At 44.6% G+C, this 22923-nt stretch overlaps 1 pseudogene; it reads left to right on the forward strand.

Annotated features, from left to right (window-relative positions):
• Nucleotides 1-623: 623 nt before the first annotated feature.
• LOC136507713 (uncharacterized) lies at nt 624-22682 on the forward strand (annotated as a pseudogene).
• Nucleotides 22683-22923: the final 241 nt, after the last annotated feature.

Genomic DNA, 22923 nt, shown 5'->3' on the forward strand with positions numbered 1-22923 from the left:
TGGATTCCAGACTAAAGGATGTGAAAAATTTAAAGGAATGAATCTATTAGTAAGCATAGAATTTATAGGAAGGTTAACCAACAGAAATGGAACCAGATATAAGGTAAATGTGAACAATGTTGTAGAAAGTATGCAATCTAATGGAATAAAATTTATGAGTCCCCTGAAAATAAGTTCTGAAGAAAGAGCAGGAGAAGAATGGAATATAAGCTCATTAATAGAGCCAAAAATTTTAAAACAACCTAAAGATTACATAAGCTATGAAAATAATAGAGGGTTGACTAGTATTAGGTTTGTAGATTATAAAGAACAAAGTCTAGATGATTTAGAAGCATCCAGTTCAGAGGCAAAATTAGAAGAAAGAAGGCATAGCATATGTGAATTTATGCAAAAAATTAGACATAGATAATGAAATAAAAGATTATGAGCAAAAGTTAAGCAAAATTCATGACGAATACAAAACATCTATGATATGTCAATGGGCTGCTATAAGAGAAAAGGAACTCTACTTTAGACGAGAAATATGTAGACTTAATAACATCAAGAAAGATAGAGAGTTAAATGCTAAGAAATTTAGCATTCCAATAAAGAAAAATAAATTTGTGTCAAAACAAATAGATAACATGGTAAGGGAAGCCCAAAAAGAAATAGAACATAGCAAGGATAAGATAAAAGACATAGAAGAGAATGATATAAGCGAAGAAGAGCAATGGGAAATTAATAATAAGTTGTTACTAGAAAGCTATGAAGAAGAGGATGAAGAAGCAATTGAGATATGCAGTAACAACACAATAACTCTCATAAACTCCTTAGAAAATAAAGAGTTGCATAAAAATAATGCCATAGAAGCAATGGAAATAGATCCAAGTATATCAAAAAGAAGACGAGGACCTAAAATAAAGATAGAAGGAGAAAGTGAGAGACCAACTAGAAAACCAGGAACTTGGCCACCAGAAAAAGAAGAGCCTGCATATAGATATATACCTGGACAATATAAGCATATGGGTTCAAAAAGAAGAGAATTTGAAAAGAAAGTACAATTTTAGAATTATAGAAGCGATGGTGCCATATTAAATTTAGCAGCACATGATCCTATAGATTGGTCAAATATAATTAGCATATGGAAAGGATTGATAGTCCAAAAGTATATACAAAATCAGCATAATATTAAAAATAGAGTAGAAGATATGATTACATATTTAGAAACATTTTTAGGTGAATCAGTCAAAGTCTTATGGGAACAATGGGTAGAAGCTTTCCCTAGCCATTATGCCCAATTAAAAATGGCTGGTAGTAATCCATATAATTTTGCAAATATTATATCAAGCATAGTAGTAGGAGAAGATCCTAAATTAGGATTTACTATTTTACAGAATGAAAGATTAAAAGAAATAGAAAAATTATCAGTAACAAGCTGGAAAGGAATAAAAGAATTTTCTCAACACTATTTGTATAATGCTACGACTTCTAAGCAAGGCTATAATCAAGGTATAGTTGAAAGATATTTCAATAAATTACCAGATCCTTTCGGGTCTATGATATTTGAAGAATATAAAAAAGAAACTATTGGTAAAGAATATAATATTTCTCAGGCTATAACATTCGTTTTCAAACAGTTAAGAAAAATATGCACGAACATACAAGCCCAAAGATCAATGAAGCAACCGGATTATAATTTTTGCAATAAAATAGTCCAAATACCATTAACATATGGAGAAGAGAGATCAAATATCCTAAGAATTATAAAGGAAATGTAAGGACAAAGAGACATTATTTTCTTAGAAGATCAGATAATAGAGCTCCATTCCTCCATAAAAGGAATGTAAGAAGATATAATCCTAGAAAAAATTATGATAGTTCATGTAGATGCTTTATTTGCAACTCGCCAAATCACTTAAGCAAAATTTATCCTAACAAAGACAAGAAAAGGTATTCCAATAAGCAAGAAGAACAAGAAAAGGTTCAAATAATAGATAGTGTGAATGAAAATATTTTAGTCTGTGATGATGATATAATGGATGATGAATCGATATACTCAATTATAGAGACAGATGAAATAGAATATGATGAAGAAAAAGAATCAAGTGATGAAGAGCTAGACTTAATTGATGAGTTAGCAGGATTAAAGATAGAAATGATGGATCAAAGAAATTGCGAACACAAGTGGGATCATAAACAAGGTGATTCTAATATAAAATGTGTATTTTGCATATATTATGAAGATCCGGCAAAAAGAGCAACATGTAGACTATGTTTAAGACAAGCTTGTATGTCATGTCTAAAACAACAAAGTGATATGAAAAATGATTCAAAAACTAAAATACCATATGAGGAAAATAAAGTGCAATCAGAAAAAGAAGTAATTCTAGAGGAAAAAAGAAACAAATATTTAAACAATATTCCACAAGAGTTTCTCATTCCTAGATTAAGTTTTAAGACTGAACAAACTTTGTCATACTTTACTCGTGATGTTAAAGATATAATTTGGAAGAAATATGCTGAAAGGCATTACAAAACCTTTCATGATATACAAAAATACTTTATGAAATTGTACCAAGGTAAAGAAAGACATCTAGGAATAATTGTGAATGCAAATACTTTTCCTTTACTTTATCTCGATGATAAATTAATGGTTAAGCCTCATCAAAGATTCTTAATATTGAGGGCTGATATAAATTTAAAATATTTCAGAAGTATACAAAGAAATATTGGAGATGATATCTCCCTACAAACTATTATTGATCATGGATTAGTCCATGATATATATGGTACACTTGAAGAAATTTTCCAATCAGAACTTGGAATAGCTTTCAAAGAAGCTTGTAAGAAATTAGCATGTATTCAAGGGAAATACAAAATTAAGTTTTGTTCTAATCCACCAAAATTTACACAACCAATAAGACCAGCATGCCATGATATATATTACAAAGGGATCATACACATTTCCTACTACATGGACTTCAGACTCATGGCAAAATTATGAAGAGTTGTTCATAAAAGATACAAACCATGATAATTGGAGAATTTTCAGTGAAGCAAAAGAATTAGAAGGAAATACCAAATTTGCTTCTGAATATTGTCGACGAAATATGGTCGGCAGTCTACCTAGGGGTATGCCCAAGGTAGTAGATTATCGGCAGACAGATGCGCAAGCCCTAAACAAGACGGTGACGCAAGACAGACATGAGGTTTTATCCAGGTTCGGCCGCCAAGAAGGCGTAATACCTACGTCCTGCGTCTGATTTGTATTGCAGTATGTCAATGAGAGATATTTTTTAGAGGGGTCCCCTGCCCGCCTTATATAGTCCGGGGAGCAGGGTTACAGATCTGGAAACTAATCCTAGTCAGTTACAATTGCCATATGTGGCCGGATAAGGATTCCTATTCTAACCGACCAGGATCCTGCTTGGTCGCCAAATCCGTCTTAATTCCTTGTGCGGGACTCCGATCAGGTTAACTGAGCCGCACGTCGTCTTTCGGGTGGACTGAACCCATCGATCCGGGCCAGCCCAAGCTTAGCCGTAAGGGTATAGGGGTTAATACCCCCACAGCTAGTCCCCGAGCATCATGTATTATGCTGCGACACGCCATTTTAACCTTCTCCGACAAGCGAGGCTTGGATCCTTGACACCTCCGACCACCGTCATCACCGGAGAAGTGGGTTGTCCGAAGAATGTATGGTGCTCCTAAGAAAAAAGAAAAGATTTCTGTCCTGAGAAGTGTGCCCACTTGTATTTCTGAAAAGAAATGTAAGTGGTCTTGAAGCATAGCGTCCTTGAACATCAGAAGCGTAGGGGTCGAAAACAAACACATTCACCGCAAGGTGAAGTGTGCCCACTTAGTCCCCGAGCCTGGTAATAGGTGACGCAGGCACGTGGTGCCAGGGTCTAAAAAGAATTCATAGTTTAGTTGAAAACCGAATTGCCATACAGGCAAAACATGATGCACCGGCAGGTGCATCGTACCGACGTAGTCCCCGAGCTTGCTGGAAGGCAAATTTTTGAGCCTTGTAGCAAGGTCTAAAGAAATGTCTCTTAACTGTATGTGAGTACAAATCACATGTAGCCAAGGAGAACCATTATTCAAGCAGTGGTCGGGGCAGTCCCCGAGCATATTAATAATCCTTATAATCATTCAAAGCACAGGGATCGATTTAAACAAACACATTCACCGCAAGGTGAAGTGTGCCCACTTAGTCCCCGAGCCTGGTAGTAGGTGACGCAGGCACGTGGTGCCAGGGTCTAAAAAGAATTCCCAGTTAAGTTGAGAACCCAATCGTCGTACAGGCGATACGAGATGCACCGGCAGGTGCATCGTACCGATGTATTCCCCGAGCTTGCTGGAAGGCGAAGTAGGAGCCTTGTAGCAAGGTCCAAATAAATGTCTCTCAACTGTATGTGAGCACAAATCACATGTAGCCGAGGAGAGCAAAACTCCAAGAAGTGGTCGGGAGAGTCCCCGAGCACAGCGGTGGTCATAGTAGTTCCTGAATATGGTAATGGTCGGAGCAGTCCCTGGGCACGACCGTGGTCGGAGCAATCCTCAAGCACAAAAGTGGTCTGGACAGTGCCCGAGCACAGTAGTGGTAAAGGCAAATCCACGATTGCGTGCGCTGCTTGTACTATTATTTTGTGTATTTATTTTTCTCTACTCTCTGCCAAGTCCAGTCTGACCAGTCTGACACGTCTGGTCAAAAAAGCAAATAGGTATAGTACGTCATTCTGTCTTCTTATATTTTTCTGGCAAATAGTCGGTTGACACCTGTATTGAGGTGTGTCAGTGTGGGCCCTCTTACACCATTAACGAAGAGGCGCGTACACTGTTAACGAAGGAGCGCGTTTATTGGCGCAGATTTCGAGGTTGTGTGAACAACCGTCCGCGGCGCGTGCGCACGACTCCCAATATTCTTGGGCGAACGAAACGACGGTACTCTTTGTTATTTATAATATAGATCTGGCAAGTTACTGTCACCGTTCCCCATCATCATTCGCCGCCGCCACCTTCGTCTTCCTCTTGCCAAACCCTATTCCTCCGATAAACAGTGCCAAAATCACCTTGCCACCGCATCCACCCCCCTAGAAAGGATAGAGTAATGGCGAGGAGAGACGCCCAGAAGAGAGGCGGAATCATGGCGAAGGAGTGGTGGAAGTCTCGGAGCAACGAGCAAACCATCGAAGACCTCGTCGCCATGGGGGTGCTCCACAACAAAGCCCTCGCTGGATGGCGCGCACCGGAAGGAGAAAGCTTCCCCGATCCACAACCAGGTGAGATCGTGGTTTTCGAAGATTTCTTCAAACGGGGTTTTGGGATTCCAGTGCACCCTTTCCTTCACGGTCTCTGCTTGTACTACGAGATTGGGATTTGCAATCTGCATCCCAACTCGATTCTTCTCGTCTCTACCTTCATCCATCTCTGCGAGGCGTATGGTGGCTTCCAGCCCCATTTCGACCTCTTTCGCCACCTGTTTTGCCTTCGGAAAAAGGGAAGCGGTGGCTCGAAGATCGCCGGAGGCGTCTATCTGAATTTGCGTGACGGCATGAAGGCCCAATACCTGCACTGTCCCTGGAACACCTCATTGGACGAGTGGTACAAGAAATGGTTCTACATCCGTGAAGAGCCGAACACCATCACTCTGTGCGACGTGGGGCTAATTCCAGAGAAGAAGAACAGCTGGTCGGAGAAGCCCGAGAACTTGGAACAGATGGCCGAACTGCTCGGGATGATCCCGTGGGGAAGGCTTGATGGCCCGAGCGTGGTCGGCAACTTCATTAGCCGACGAATTCAGCCATGCCTAGAAAAGGATTCATCCTGGCTTCAAATACCAAGGTGGCGCGGATCCGACAAGGACCAGGAAAGAGCCGCTCGACAAGACGGAGATCAAGGCCAGGATTGGAGAGCTGTTCAATCTGGCTGATCCGAATTATGTTGCACTGAACGCCATCGAGCACGCCTTCAAGCTGGCTCGACCTCCCCCAAAGGTAAATGACGCTTCCTTTTAACTGTAGAGTCATTTTGTATCAAGAAAATAACTGTCTTTTCCTTCATTTTGTGTCTCAGTATAATGGCCGTGACCGGGCAGGAGTGTTCGTGTTGCCTCCCCCTGGTGTAGAATGGCCACAAGCTACCGACCCAGCTGCCCAGACCAGCGCCAGGACCGGCGACGTTCACTGGGCGGTACTCGAGACCGTAGAAGACGCCTCGACCAGAGCCGCTGGCAAGCGTCTGGCTGCCAGCAAACGACGTCAAGCCATCTTCCCCCTGTCGGACGACGAAGCAGAGGATGCTGACATCTTCCGGCTTGTCCCCCGAAAGAGGAGAAGGCAGGTGGGACCGACGGAGCAGGGTGGCTCCTCTGAGCTAGCAGTGGTCACAGCACCGACCACTGCTGCACAGAGGACCGACGAAGGAAACATGCCGCATCCTACTCCGACGCCCGTACCGGAGGTTGAACAAGTCCCGGTGGGAACTGCCGAGCAAGCGGAGCAGGGGCGGTCGAGAAGACGTTCCTTCGCCACATCCTTCCGCAAGTCGAAACTGTAAGTATCTATATTTTTGATGTAAGCTTTGCATTTTGTACTGGATGCTATTATCGTCTGAATTTGTCTCTGAATTCATTAGATCTCAGTCCACCGAAAGCCCCGACCAGCTAGCTGGGTGCGGAACGTCCTCACCAACAACGGCGGGACAAACTGCGCAGCAACCAGCAGTGGAGGAGCCTATGGCAGGGACTCCGCCTGCGCCTCAGCAGGCGGACGACCAGACGCCAGTCCCCGAGCAGCTGGTCAAGAAGACAACCGAGTAGAATACAAGTGCTCCAAGCACGAACCCTGCTGAGGCGGATACCATGACGCCAAGGGAGCAGGATCTAGCCGAGGAGCAGCAGCCAGAAGTTGCCCAAAACATGGTTGCCGACGCGACAGCTCGTGGGAAAGCCCTGGTGGTCGTGGAGTCTGCCAACTCTAGACCAGTGCCGCCTCCCGAACAGGAGGCTGAAGAGGATGAAGTGGAAGAAATCCTGAGCCGTCCCCAAGATAGGCGACAACATGTATATGTGTCACGCTATCGGAACGACGAATGGGTCATGCACGAGGAAATCCCAGAGGTCGAAGAGACCTTAAGAGTCGAACGGGCGGCCAAGCGTCTGGTGACGGAAGTCCAGGTATATTTGGCTTGAGCCCTTGACCCTATTGTGTAGTCGAACTGTCTAACGTAGCTTGTCTGTATGCAGGACTTGATGAAAACTGCAAAATACCGAAAAAGGTGCTTCGACCAGATAGAAGGAATCACGACGACCAATAAGGAGCTGACAGCTGAAGTGGAACGCCTACGGCGCCAACTCGAAGCCGCCGACCTAGGAGAAGACAGACCGAGAAGCACAGAACCAAAACCTGGTCGGCCAGCTCAAAAGCAAAGAGCTGGAGAAAATAGGTAAGTCTTCACCGTATCATAGCAAGTGCGGAACTTGTGTTATTTTGTTCTTGGCAGTAATAGCTGTAATGCAGGTTTAGATGCTGAAGTGACCCACCTCCAGGGGGAGAACAGCCGTGTGCTTGCAGAATGTGGTCGCCTGAAGGAGGACAACGAGAAACTGGCACGCAGCCAGTCGGAACTCCAAGACCACACTACCAGAATGAAGGACGACCTGAGAAGTAAGCACTCCTAGACCACCTTTCTCATTCTATTGCCCAGCTTGCCTTGTCGTGTCATCACGTTTGATGTCTTGTACTTTTTTCAGTTTTGAAAGTCAATGCCAAGAGGCACCTGGAGGCCGTGATCAAGGAACGTGACGACTGGAAAACACAATGCCTTAAGACCACCGAGGAGCGGGACACGTGGAACAAGCGGTGCCAAGAAATGGCAGCTGGCATTGTGCCCGTCCTCGACCTTATCGACCCGGCGCTCACAGAGGAAGAGCTAAGGATGCCCCAGCTTGGACTGGTCGAGAGATGCAAGCAAGCATGGGGATGGTTCCAAGACTTCGTGAAGGAGGCGGGTGAGTACACGGGTGCCCATGTGCTAAGCATGGTGCGTGCTCACTACCCCCTGATCGATCTCAAATGCTTGGAAGCTGGGTACCCGAAGGAGATAGACCCAGACAAGGCCGAAGAGCTTCGAACGGCCTAGCTGGACTTGTCGTCAAAGATAATTGGCGATATTAACCTGTGCGGAGGTGGGACAGCACCTGTGCAGGGTATGCCATCGACAAGTCAGCTGGAAATGCCGTCGGCTACAAGCCAACCAACGAAGCCTGCGGTCTTGACCAGCCAGGCACCGGCGGGGCCATCCCCTTCAGCTTGACTAGCTCAAGAGTCCCCTAGACTCGAGTAGGGTATCAGAGGTGAATGAGCAGTAAATGCTATGCGCCCCGACCAGTCAATGTAATAGGCTTAGAGCTGTAGAAGGAGGACATAGTTGTGTTATTGTAAACTTGAGCCTCTTCAGGCAAGCTTGTAATAACGTAACTGTATATCATTATAAGCTTGTTTGTTTTACACAAAACGTGTTTAAGCTTGAAATTTTTTTTGTTGGTGTAACTAAGTGGGAACGTGTTAACGTTCTGTTTAGTTGTACCGTTTTGCTCGACACATCATCCCGAAGGGTTTGTGCGGCCCTAGTTGGCATGTGGTCGGAGTGTGAGGTAACATGACCTGTGCACACGTGGACACGGACAAGTCAAACCAGGGGGGACCTGCCGATCACCCGCGACGTAGAGAGCGGATCCCGTGCACGTGTTGGGAGGAACCGGAGATAGGACCTGCTCCGAAAACCGTAGAAAGAGTGGTGCCGTCGTAACTGACGACGTTGCCGAGCAATATGCCAGAAGGGACACCAAAGATGCACTTCTTTGGGTTTAATTTCCATTGGAACGTATTAAGGGCTACGAAGGTGCGTTCCAGATTGTTAACAAGGGTATGTGCTTCCTTGGTTTTGACAACTACATCGTCGACGTAAGCCTCGACGAGGCCATCTTTTATCTCGTCGTTCTAAGTCAGAATGACCATAAAATTCGGAGTGACACATTAGAGTGGTCGGAGGAATCATAATTGCTTTATTAAAGTAAATCGAAAATGCAAGTAGAGTACATATCTCAGTAATTAAGCATAGAAACGTCTAAGCTTGTCGATGTGCCACGAGTTTGGTACGTCCGCGCCGTCCAGATGGGCTAACCTGTAAGACGTTGGACGTGTGACTTCCTTGACCATGAAGGGTCCCTCCCATGGGGTTGCGAGTTTGTGGACACCAGGCCTGGTTCGTCTTCCACTTCAGTACTAAGTCCCCGACCACGAAGAAACGCTCTTTAACGTTCTTGTTGTAGTACCTGCGCAAAACAGCAAGGTATTTGGCCGTGCGCACGCAAGAATCAAGCCTTTTCTCTTCTGCGCTAGTTGACTTCTAGCTCCCGTACTTCATTGACCTTGCCTTCGTCGAAGTTTTCTACCCGTGCTGATCTGAAAGCTATATCTGGTGGGAGGACTGCCTCAGCGCCGTAAACCATAAAGTATGGTGAGACGCCGGTGTTACGACTGGGCTGAGTTCGGAGGCCCTAGACAACGGCTGGTAACTCCTTGAGCCATCTTCCAGGAGCTTTATCATTTTCTCTGTACATCCTCTTCTTCAATGCGTCCAAGATCATGCCATTTGCCCGCTCGACTTGTCCATTAGCTCTAGGATGCGCCACCGAGACGTATTTTACAACTATGCTCCTTTCATCGCAGAAGTCCCAAAAAGCGTTCCCGGTAAACTGAGTACCCAGATCAGTAATGATGCTGTTGGGCACGCCGAAACGGTGGATGACCTGGTCGAGGAATGTAGCAGCTTTCTCTGAGGATGCCTGTACTAGAGGCATGTATTCTATCCACTTAGAAAACTTATCAATTAGCACGAAGACGCATGTAAATTTCCTAGGAGCTGGTTTGAAAGGCCCGATCATGTCCAGTCCCCAGCATGCGAAGGGCCAGGAGGCTGGAATCGTCTGGATCTCATGTGCTGGTACGTGAATTCTCTTGGAGAAGAACTGACAACCTTCACAGCGGCGGACTAGCTTCTCTGCGTCGGCCACTGCTGACGGCCAATAGAACCCTGCTCGGAAAGCCTTACCGACCAGTGTTCTTGAGGCCGCATGGTTGCCGCAGGAGCCAGAGTGGATTTGGTCTAGGAGATGCTTGCCTTCCTCCTGGGTTATACACTTCATCAAGATTTCCTCCTTAGCGTTTTTGCGCCATAACTTGCCATCGACAAGCAGATACTGCTTACTACGACGCATCAGGCGTTCATTTTATGTTCGATCGATATAACCGCTACCGTCTGTTAAGTACTTGATGAAAGGTGTTCTCCAGTCCGGCTCATGAGTGGTCGGAAGCGGCTCGGTTGTGCTCGGCGCCGGAACCGTAGCCACTAATTGCTGGTCTGAAACTTTGTCGGTCGTTGAATCTTCGTCTTCAATGGAAGGCGTGAGCAGGTCTTGGACGAATACGCCATGTGGGATTTTGGCTTGGGATGATCCTAACTTTGACAACGCATCGGCTGCCTGGTTCTTGTCCCGGACCACATGTATGTACTCGATGCCATAGAACCTGCCTTCCAGCTTTCTTATCGATTTGCAATATGCGTCCATCTTTTCATTGGTCGTGTCCCAGTCCTTGTTGAGTTGGTTGATGACCAAAGCCGAATCTCCGTAGACATAGAGACGTTTAACTCCAAGCTCAACCGCAATGCGTAGACCATGCAGGCATGCTTCATACTCGGCGGCATTATTAGATGCTGGGAAATAAATCCTGAGGACGTACCAGGAGCTTTTCCTTGGATGGTGATACGAAAAGAACTCCTGCTCCCGCACCGTCAATGTTGAGAGAACCGTCGAAGTACATCATCCAATATTCGTCGGATCCCGGAGAGGCGGGAGTGCTTAAGTCTGTCCACTCGACGATGAAATCGACGAGTGCCTGAGACTTGATTGTAGTACGGCTTGCAAATTCCAAGGAAAGGGGGCATAGCTCCATTGCCCATTTGACGATGCGCCCGTTCGCATCCTTATTGCGAATGATGTCCCCCAAAGGATACTCGGTCATGACCACCACACGATATCCGTCGAAGTAATGTCTCAACTTTCAGGATGTTATCAGTATGGCGTAGAGCAGTTTCTAAATCTGTGGGTACCTGGTCTTGGATTCGTTGAGTACCTCACTAATGAAATAAATTGGCCGCTGTACCTTGTAGGCGTGGCCCGGCTCATCATGCTCGACCACCAATGTAGTGGAAACCACCCGATCGGTTGCCGCAATGTAAAGTAGGAGAGTTTCATCTTCTCTGGGAGCAGTAAGTACCGGAGGTGACGTGAGGTATTGCTTCAGCTGCGTGAAGGCAGCGTCTACTTCCTCCGACCACTCGAACTTCTCCGATGCTTTGAGCAGTTTGAAGAACGGTAGTCCTTTTTCTCCTAATCTTGATATGAAACGGCTTAGAGCAGCCATGCAGCCGGTGAGCTTCTGGACATCCTTCACCTTTTTTGGGGGCTTCATGTCTAAGACAGCTTTGACTTTCTCCGGGTTAGGGCGTATGCCGTCGTAACTGACGACGTTGCCGAGCAATATGCCAGAAGGGACACCAAAGATGCACTTCTTTGGGTTTAATTTCCATTGGAATGTATTAAGGGCTGCGAAGGTGCGTTCCAGATTGTTAACAAGGGTATGTGCTTCCTTGGTTTTGACAACTACATCGTCGACGTAAGCCTCGACGAGGCCGTCTTTTATCTCGTCGTTGAGGCAGGCCTGTATAGCGCGTTGGTAGGTAGCACCGGCGTTTTTGAGCCCGAACGACATAGTCGTGTAGCAGTAGGCGCCGAAAGGCGTGATGAAAGATGTCTTGATCTGGTCGCCCTTTTTGAGAGCGATCTGGTGATAACCAGAGTAGCAATCGAGAAAGGAAAGCAGCTCGCAATCGGCGGTTGAATCTACGACCTCGTCTATGCGAGGTAAGCCAAAGGGGTCCTTAGGGCAGTGTTTGTTGAGATCAGTGTAATCAACGCATATTCTCCATTCATTATTCTTTTTGCGTACAAGAACCGGGTTGGCTAACCATTCCGGATGATACACTTCTTTGATAAATCTGGCTGCCAAAAGCCGTGTAACTTCTCCCCTAATCGTCTCCTTTTTGTCACGAGCGAACCGTCGTAGCTTCTGCTTGATTGGTTTGGCTTTGCTGTTGACATTTAAGGAGTTTTCAATCAAGTCCCGAGGTACACCGGGCATGTCGGAAGGTTTCCATGCAAACACATCCACGTTGCCCCTCAAGAACCTAACGAGCGCGTCTTCCTATTTGGGATCCAGGTCGGCCCCGATGAGGGCCGTTTTGCTGGGATCGCCTTCGACCAGCTGGATTGTCTTGTGCTCCTTGGATCTGATGTTCTTGCGCAGAGCCTCGAGCTCCGGGATCTCTAGGTGGTCGGCCGGGGTCTTCTTAGCATCGAGCATGGTCTTGGCCATGCGAATAGAGAGGTCGTGGGCCTCTGCTATTTTGAAGCTGTCATCCTCGCAGGTGTAAGCTGCGTATACGTTGCCCCTGAGGGTTAAAACTCCTTTCTCAGTAGGCATCTTGAGCACCAGATACCTGTAATGAGGTATGGCCATGAACTTGGTGAGCGATGGTCGACCAAGAATAGCATGGTAGGTGCCGTCGAAATCAGCGACCACGAAGTTGACGTAGTCGGTGCGGAAGTGGTCTGGAGTCCCAAACTGACACTGGTAGCGTGATCTGCCCGAGAGGTGTGGAGCTCTGTCCGGGGAGAACGCCCCAGAACTGTGCCTCGTACGGCTTCAGGTCCGCCTGGGCTATTTTCAGAGCGGGCAGGCTGTTCTTGAACAGTATATCAATGGAGCTGCCGCCGTCGATCAGTACCCTGTCGAATTGAACCTTGTTGATGCAAGGATCGAGGACCAGGGGAAAACGCCCTGGCTCGGGTATGGCGGCCCATTGGTCCTTCCTGCTGAAGTAGATTTTACGGTGAGACCACGGAGGAAGCCGTGGATCGGTGAGAAGGTTGTCGGTGTTTGCCACGTTCAAGCAAGCGCGGGCGAGCAGCTTGCGTTCTCGTTTGGTCTCAATGGACACCTTGCCGCCGATGATGGTGTGCACGCGATCAGTCGGCTTGACGTATTTATGACGAGGATCTGCATCGTCGTCGTCGTTGTCCTCGTTGCGCTGTTCCCCCGCGTCGTTAGGCTTGTCGGACGTATCCAGAGCCTGTTGACGCGTGTAGATAGTCTTGAGGACGCGGCAATTCTCCATGGTGTGGCTCGACTTAGGATGGAGCTGGCAGGGTCCCTTCAATGCTTTGGCGTAGTCGTCCTCGTAGTTTCGACGTCCGCTGCCCTTTTTCACAGTATTGACCTCGCCGTCGTCTTCCCGAGCGCGCTTGCTCCTGTAATCGTCACGGCGGTTGCGCCGCTGATTACGTTGATCACGGTGATCGCGGGAGTCGTTGCGCTGGTTGTGGCGGTCAAAATTGTCGTTCCGACCACGATTGCCGCGGTAATCGTCGCGGTGTGGGGGGTGGTCGGAGCGTGGAACCCTTGCTGCTTCTTCAACGATTATCTTTTTAGCGTCGTCAGCGTCCGCATATTTCTTAGCGGTGGCCAAAAGCGCTGTGACCGATTCGGGTCTCTTCCGGAGGAGCTTGTCTCTTAGGGCGTCGTGGAAGCTGGAGGCCGGTGACAAAAGCCTCGATTGCTTCGTTGTCGGATATTGATGGGACCTTGATGCGCATTTCCGAGAAACGCCAAACGTACTCGCGCAGTGGTTCATCCTTTCGATCTCGGATCCGTTGCAGATCGTACTTGTTGCCGGGTTGTTCACAAGTAGCGATGAAGTTGTCGATGAAGGCCTGCCTGAGCTCCTGCTAAGAGTCAAAATAGTTCGCTGGCAAGCTAACCAGCCATTGGTGACCTGCATGACCAACAGCGACTGGGAAGTAGTTAGACATGACGTGCTCGTCAGCCATGGCTGAGCGGCACGTAGTTTCGTAGAGCATGACCCATAATTCGGGGTTTTCCTTGCCGTCGTACTTCTGAAGCTTCTCGAGCTTGAAATTCTTGGGCCATATGACTTGGCGCAGGTGTGGAGTGAACTGCTTCAGACCCGACGGACCGTGGGCGGTGTCATACTCCATACAGCGATAGCTTTCATGGGATGCACGATTGTCGGCTCTCTGGTTGATGCGAGCACGCAGATCACGTCCACCGAGGTGATGGCGGAGATCGTTATTGCCATCGCGGCGATCTCGATTGCCATCTGGATTAGCCCTGCGACCGTGGTTATCACGGCGATTGTCGCGGTTATCTCGGTGGTTGTCTTCCCGAACGTCGTGGCGGTTATCCTCCCGGCGGCGGTTGTCGTCCCGACCATCATCACGACCACCGTTTCCACCTTGACGGTTGTCTGATGGGTCGTTATTGCGCGAGCCACGTTGGTTGAGTGGCTGTGAGCGACTTGAGTATTGACGGCTGTAGCTTGATTCGACAGAAACGGATGGAGCCCGGGCTTGGTTCATCTCTGCGGTCTGAGCCATAGCAGCCGTCAGATAAGCTTGTATGTCATCACGGACTGCTTGGGTCTCGGGAGTGTTGGGCAGCCGCTGCATTGTCGCCATGGCGACGGCTACGTTGGCGCTTGGGGTCTCGAAGACTTGTTTGTCCCCCACCCTGTCGAAAGCATTGTTGAGGTCACGTGGTCGGAGCCTTATGCGTCGTGCCTCCTGGTCTGCTTCAGCTTCGATTTGCCGGCGATTAAACCGGTCAATATTGCATGCTTCACGTGTAGTTTTTTCTTGTTCTGTTTCGCCAACTGCTGGCGGCTCGTCGTTGCTGACAACATGGATCAAATCTCCTCGTCTTGGCGGGAAGGACGGAAATTGGGGGAAACCCGGGGCGTGGTCTGGTAGATCCAGATCGTATTTGACGCCTTCATCTTCATGACGCTGAAGCTCGGTGTGGACAGATGTGTTGGATGCGATGCCGGATGAGGAGGTGGAGTCACCCTCTCGAACTGTGTGGACGGATCCTTCTTGATAATCTTCAATCCGGACCATGTTGACGATGTTGCATGGCTTCGGCCGAGATCGGTGTATAGGACATAGATCCGAGCGGCGTCGTAGGTTGTACGCGTAGCTGGAGGCAGCGTTCCGCAGGCCGTAGGGCTAGGACCTAGTGGTTCTCCGTCGGGACTTCGTACTCGCAGAGTCGGAGACCCATCGCGAAGGCTGGCTGGCGACGAGCGGAGCGCTCCTCAGGAGTAGATACGACCACAAGATCTGTTCCAAGTCATGCAGGACGACTGGTCCGAGCTGGTCGGATAGATCTATTGTGGGGAGATGTTACCTGCTCATTAGGTTGGCTTTGAATCAGTACTTACCAGAGCTAGGGTTTCAGTGAGTTTGATGTCGACCCGATCGATGGAGCCGAGCAGGTCGGTGTCGTCGATCTGCTTTCCTCTGTAGCGGGGAAGCGGATGACGGGTTGTCGGCGTGGCTGTAAGCGTGGTTGGAGCCAGATGTACCGTGGTCGGAGCCAGATCCATCGTGGTCGGAGCCGTGTTCGCCGTGGTCGGAGTCATGCTCACCGTGGTCGGAGCCGTAGCCGATGCAGGTGAAGTAGTCGTCGGCGTGGGTTGAATCCATGCCTCCTCCGCGGCCATGGCGATGGAGACGTCAGGGCCGGTGGTCCAGGTGATCTGGCCAACGGTGAACGTGAGGCCGTTGGGCGTAGCCATGGAGCCAGATATGATGACCATCTTATTTGCTTGGAGAGCAGTACGCACACCCCCTACCAGGCGTGCCACTGTCGACGAAATATGGTCGGCAGTCTATCTAGGGGTATGCCCAAGGTAGTAGATTATCGGCAGACAGATGCGCAAGCCCTAAACAAGACGGTGACAGCAAGACAGACATGAGGTTTTATCCAGGTTCGGTCCGCCAAGAAGGCGTAATACCTACGTCCTGCATCTGATTTGTATTGCAGTATGTCAATGAGAGATATTTTTTAGAGGGGTCCCCTGCCCGCCTTATATAGTCCGAGGAGCAGGGTTACAGATCTGGAAACTAATCCTAGTCAGTTACAATTGCCATATGTGGCCGGATAAGGATTCCTATTCTAACCGACCAGGATCCTGCTTGGTCGCCAAATCCATCTTAATTCCTTGTGCGGGACTCCGATCAGGTTAACTGAGCCGCACGTCGTCTTTCGGGTGGACTGAACCCATCGATCCGGGCCAGCCCAAGCTTAGCCGTAAGGGTATAGGGGTTAATACCCCCACAAATATTATATGATGTATCAAAATAAAATAATAAAAGTATTCTTACGAGAATACTATGGAAGATATAGTATAATACAGAGAGAAGTTGGTAGGCTAATAAAGCCTAGTTATGGCAAAGAATGTCAATTACGAAAAGAATATCGTGAATTGTTGTCCTGGTATGAAATATGGCAACCTGAAGAAGTGGACAACGAAGAAAATATTGAAGAGTCAATATAGACTCAGTTCAATATCAATATATCTATACAAGAAATATATTTCCTATGTTGATAAGGTGTTATCAACAATTTGGCTAGGGGAAGAGATAACTACAGCCATGATTGAATACTACTTGTCTATCCTTGATTTGATGTTTGCAACATCAATCATTCGGGCGTGGAAGACTATACCAAAGAATATCTAGAAGGATACTACCGTGCGCGATGGAGGACAGCGCATAAGGAATATACAGTCACTCTACTGTAGCCAGGACAATTATTCTCCGTCCAGCTATCCAGGCAACAGTAAGAAGAGATAATTGAAGACTTTGCCTTGAAGGCTCCTTCAGACAATAAGGCTCGCTCCTTCAGACGATAAGCATGAAGGACACTCCCTTCGTACTATAAAGCGGGACGCCGGGCGCATTCATTCAACATCGAAAGCTTAATCAGAAAATCATCGAAGACAATCACCGAAGCCTCAGACACTCACTCTCATCCACCACCCACTCCACCAACTCTCCACTCACACATACACCATGTAGACATGATCTCAGAAGCACTTTGAGAATCATCCACCATTAGTAGTAATCACCACTGTATCACTCCACCTTTGTAAATTAGAGAATAAAGGAGGTTCCCGTGATCTTCCTGTGCTCGTAAGGTAATCCCTAAGGTTTGTGCTAAGTGCTTGGGGTTTCTCGAAAGGGAAAGCCATATGTAAGCTTGCTCTGTAGAAATGATTTAAGCTTTCCTATTTGAATCCTTGCCTTCCTTTAAGCTAGTTCATATGGGGCGATGTCTCTATGCTAGGGACCCTAGAGGAGAATCCTCTGCGTGTGTTGTTCTCGTGTTAGCCCTGGTAGCGGTATTTGTAGAGAGTTCTCTGCGCAGAGAAGTTTTCCCTTTGGGTGGAACTACCTGGGGAGACGATAGAGCCTGAGTCCTATGTGTGCGTGGCTGGGGATAGCGAGGGAGTAGACCGGGCTAGCCTAGTTCTGAAGCGAGCCAGTGATGCATATGGTGAGTACCGAGTAGGACTGTCACAAGCATAGTCGTATGACCGGCTGAACTGTTGGTCTCACCAGCCTGCAAAAGATCCTTAGAAATATTAATCCGCATACGCATATTCACTAAGCACTAGCTTAACTAATTGCGGAAAGCGACATATCAATATTTATATTCACTAATCACTCGCTCACCCATCCAGCGTCCATAAAATATTCATGCGTGAAAGCGACGTCATGCCATACTTGCAGAGGCCTCGTGCCTTGAACAGTAAAGTGGTTGAGCCACTCTCGTGCACTGTTCATATCCCGGATTTGAATAGTAACCATGAATTTGAATAGTGAATGCCGAATTTGAATAGTGCTGTGAATAGTAATATGAGATCTTAGAATTCGAATTTCGAATTCGGCGTTCACTATTCAAATTCACGGTTACTATTCAAATTCGGGATATGAACAGTGCACGAGAGTGGCTAAACCACTTTACTGTTCAAGGCACGAGGCCTCTGCAAGTATGGCGTGGCGTCGCTTTGATGCGCGAATATTTTATGGACGCTGGATGAGTGGGCGAGTGATTAGTGAATATAAATATTGATATGTCACTTTCACGATTAGTTAAGTGAGTGCTTAGTGAATATGCGTATGCGGATGATTATTTCTAAGGATCTTTTGCAGGCTGGCGAGACCAATAGTTTAGCTAGTCATGCGACTATGCTTATGATAGTCCTAGTCGGTACTCTCTGTATGCATCACTGGCTCGCTTTAGAACCAGGCTAGCCCGGTCTACTCCCTCGTTATCCCCAGCCACGCACACACAGGACTCAGGCTCTATTGTCTCCCCAGACAGTTCCACCCAAAGGGAACACTTCTCTACGCACATAGGGTTCTCTACAAATACCGCTACCAGGGCTAACACGAGAACAACACATGCAGAGGATTCTCCTCTAGGGTGCCTAGCATAGAGATATCGCCCCATATGAATGAGATTAAAGGAAGGCAGGGATTCAAACAGGAAAGCTTAATTCATTTCCACAGAGCAAGCTTACATACGGCTTTCCCTTTCGGGAAACCCCAAGCACTTAGCACAAACCATAGAGATTACCTTACAAGCGTAGGAAGATCACGGGGACCTCCTTTATTCTCTAATTTACAAAGGTGGAGTGATACAATGGTGATGGGTGATTACTACTAATGGTGGATGATTCTCAGAGTGCTTCTGAGATCATGTCTTCATGGTGTATGTGTGTGGGTGGAGAGTTGGTGGAGTGGGTGGTGGATGAGAGTGAGTGTCTGAGGCTTTGGTGATTGTCTTCGATGATTTTCTGATTAAGCTTACGATGCTGAATGAATGCGCCTGGCGTCCCGCTTTATAGCACGAAGAGATTGTCCTTCATGCTTATCGTCTAAAGGAGCGAGCCTTATTGTCTGAAGGAGCCTTCGAGGCGAAGTCTTCAATTATGTCTTCTTACTGTTGCCTGGACAGCTGGACGGACATAATTGTCCTAGCTACAGTAGAGTGACTGTATATTCCTTGTGCGCTATCCTCCATCGCGCACGGTAGTATCCTTCTAGATATTCTTTGGTATAGTCTTCCACACCCGAATAATTGATGTTGCAAACATCAAATCAAAGATAGGCATGTAGTATTCAATCACGGCTGGCTAGGGATAGCGAGGGAGTAGACCGAGCTAGCCTGGTTCTAAAGCGAGCTAGTGATGCATACGATGAGTACCGAGTAGGACTGTCACAAGCATAGTCTCACGACCAGCTGAACTGTTGGTCTCGCCAGCCTGCAAAAGATCCTTAGAAATAATCATCCGCATACGCATATTCACTAAGCACTAAGCACTACCTTAACTAATCGCGAAAGCGATATATCAATATTTATATTCACTAATCACTCGCTCACTCATCCAGCATCCATAAAATATTCGCGCGTGAAAGCGACGCCACGCCATACTTTTAGAGGCCTCGTGCCTTGAACAGTAAAGTGGTTGAGCCACTCTCGCGCACTATTCATATCCCGAATTTGAATAGTAACCGCGAATTTGAATAGTGAACACCAAATTTGAATAGTGCTATAAATAGTAATTCGAGATCTTAGAATTCGAATTTCGAATCCATCCGAGTTCTCGATAGAACATACCCCCCGATCCTAGTGGTATCAGAGCCTGGTTATTATATTTTGAATTTAAGGGATTTAATTATATTGCCAAGTTTAAACAAGTTGCCAGTATAACGATTAGTCAAATACTTTACTAATAATGGAAGATTTAGACAGTCAGATTCAATATTATGAGAAAAAGTTAAGTAAGATCCCTAAAGAATATAATACTTCTATGATATGTGAATGGTCTGCCATAAGAGAAAATGACTCTACTTTAGACGAGAAATATGTAGACTTAATAATATTAAGAAAGATAGAGAACTAAAGTATAAATATTTTACAACACCTGTTGTGATAAAGAAACAGGAAGATGAGTTAAAAACTAAAGACAAAGAGACTCGTAAAGTTAAAGAAGTTGTGCAGACAAATAATATTGAATACATTACCAGTGAAGAAGAGCAATAGAAGATTAATAATAAGTTTTTATTAGAAAGTTATGAAGAAGAAGAAAATAATGCTCAGAGTTACCAAGATTTTATAGACTCTTTAGATGATGAAGACTTACTCAATCTTGATAATGCTATAGAAGGCTTAGATATAATATCTAAAGATATTAATAGTTCAAAAGAAACAAAAATAGAATTAATGAATCAAGAAGACTATGAACAAGATTGGATAAAAGGAAGAGGTGATTATAATATAAAATGTGCTTTTTGTATATTCTACCCTAGTCAAGAAAATAGACTTACATGTATTAAATGTTTAAAGCAAGCATGTGCTTCATGTCTAAGAATTACTAACCAAAAATGGAGACAAGAAGTAGAACTAGAATCAGATGATAAATTATTAGCAAGTAGAGTCAGAAATTTAGAGAACAAAATAAATAGCTTAGAAGCAGAATTAGAAGAGCTAAAGAGTAAAATAGAATTCAATGAAGCAAATAAGATAGAAGATAATCATAGAGGTCTTGCTGAGTTAAAGGATCAAGCAATGATAAATACAAATAATGATAAAGCGATACAATTAAAAGAGGCCATAATAAACTTTGGTAGCAAATATATAGTAAGATTACCATTTAAAGAAATTATAGGGATAAGAATACCTATAAAAGTAAAATTAACGCCTAATATCTCTTATAAAATACTAGCATTAGTAGACACCGGTTGTCCAGAAATAGTTCATACAATAGATCAAGATAAAGCAGAAATATCTACTGATATGTTTCGGATAAAAAAGGTTCAGAATCAACTAGCTTATGATGTTGAAGTACAAACAAATAACACAAAATATATAATGGATGAAATTATAATAAGAGATCTATCTATGATACATGATGATATGATATTAGGATTAAGATTTCTACAATTCTCTTTACAAACAACTATCATACATGAGCAAGGTATAACATTTATTCCTTATCAAGACAACATTCCACATATAACAGAAGTACGAAAGACTATAAATTCTACTTCAGGAAAGACCAACCTAGAACTCCAAGGATCTGATGAAAAGGTCCCTGAAAATCATATAGATGAAGAGCTAGGTGAAAATATAGAAGAGTTTCATATAGCAAACTCATGCATAGAATGCATCAGTCTTCAATCATTAGCACCAAATTGGTATAGAGATATAAAATCTAAAAAGGATATAGATAAAATTATAACAAGATTGGAAGATATTCAGATAATCAGAGAAATACCAATGAAGCATTGGGACAAGAATGGTATATTATGTAAAATTAACATAATAAATCCTGACTATATAATTAAGACAAGTCCTATAGAAGCAACACCTAAAGATATAGAAGAATTTAAGATGCATATTGAAGAATTACTAAAATTAGGAGCTATAAGAGAAAGTCAAAGTCCCCATAGATCAGCTTCATTTATAGTTAGAAATCATGCTGAAATAGCCAGAGGAAAGTCAAGAATGGTTATTAATTATAAAAGACTGAATGATAATACCATAGATGATGCTTATAATATCCCAAATAAGCAAGAATGGATAAATAGAATACGAGGTAGTAAATATTTCTCAAAATTTGATTTAAAAGCAGTGTTTTGACAAGTAAAGATGGCAGAAGAATCAATAGAATGGACTGCTTTCACATGTCCTCAAGGTCATTTTGAATTGTTAGTAATGCCCTTAGGATTAAAAAATGCCCCTGCTTTATTTCAAAGAAAAATGCAAAATATTTTTAATGAAAAACAAGAATTTATATTAGTTTATATTGATGACTTATTAGTTTTCTCAAAATCCTATAAAGAGCATATAGCTCATCTGGAAACCTTCTTTAGAAAGGTAGAATAATATGGGTTAATATTATCTAAAAGGAAAATGGAGATATGTAAGGAAAAGATAAATTTTTTAGGTCATGAAATAGGAGAGGGAAAAATCTATTTACAAGATCATATTACAAAGAAAATCTTAGAATTTCCAGATGTCATGAATGATAAGAAAATCCTACAGCAATTCTTAGAAATAGTCAATTATGCTAGAAATTATATTGAAAATTTAGCTAAGTTAGCTGGACCATTGTATGCAAAATTAAGAAAAAATAGGCAAAAACATTTTAATTCTGAAGATATAAAGTTAGTAAGAACTATTAAAAAAAAGATCAAAGATTTAAAACCCCTAGAGTTACCTTTAGATGATAATTATTTCATTATAGAGACAGATGCATCTAAGTTAGGATGTGGTGCAATATTAAAGCAAAAACCACACAAATACTCTCCAAAGTTAGAAGAACAAATATGTAGGTATGCTTCAGTAAAATACAAGCTAAAAGCAATAAACAATACAGATAGGAAAATTTTAGCCATTATAAATGCAATAAATGCTTTTAGATTATATCTAGGATTTAAAGAGTTCATAATTAGGACAGACTATGAAGCTATATGTAGATATTATAATAAAGTCAATAGTAAGAAAAGTTCAACTAGGCGATGGGTCTTATTTGAAGATATTATTACTGGAAATGGTTATAAAGTAATATTTGAGCATATAAAAGGCAAAGATAATACATTACCTGATATATTTTCATGATCTTCTATTTTGCAGGAATGAAGAGAGGAACAAGCCCTATTGGGGGTGAATGTTTTAGCTTTGGAATTGATAATAAGCTAAGAATTTTTCCACCAAATACTTATAAATTCAAGCCTCGAGACCATATTGTTCTAGATGATATACAAGAATGCATTCTAGACAATTTCTGGTTTCAATATAATAATAAAAGAGAAGATAAAGGTTATATACTTGCAATATTAAATAGTTTGGCTGGATATTTTCATATAATTAATGGGAAAAT

The sequence above is a fragment of the Miscanthus floridulus genome, chromosome 15, assembly GCF_019320115.1.
Source record: "Miscanthus floridulus cultivar M001 chromosome 15, ASM1932011v1, whole genome shotgun sequence".
NCBI classification, from domain to species: Eukaryota; Viridiplantae; Streptophyta; class Magnoliopsida; order Poales; family Poaceae; genus Miscanthus; species Miscanthus floridulus.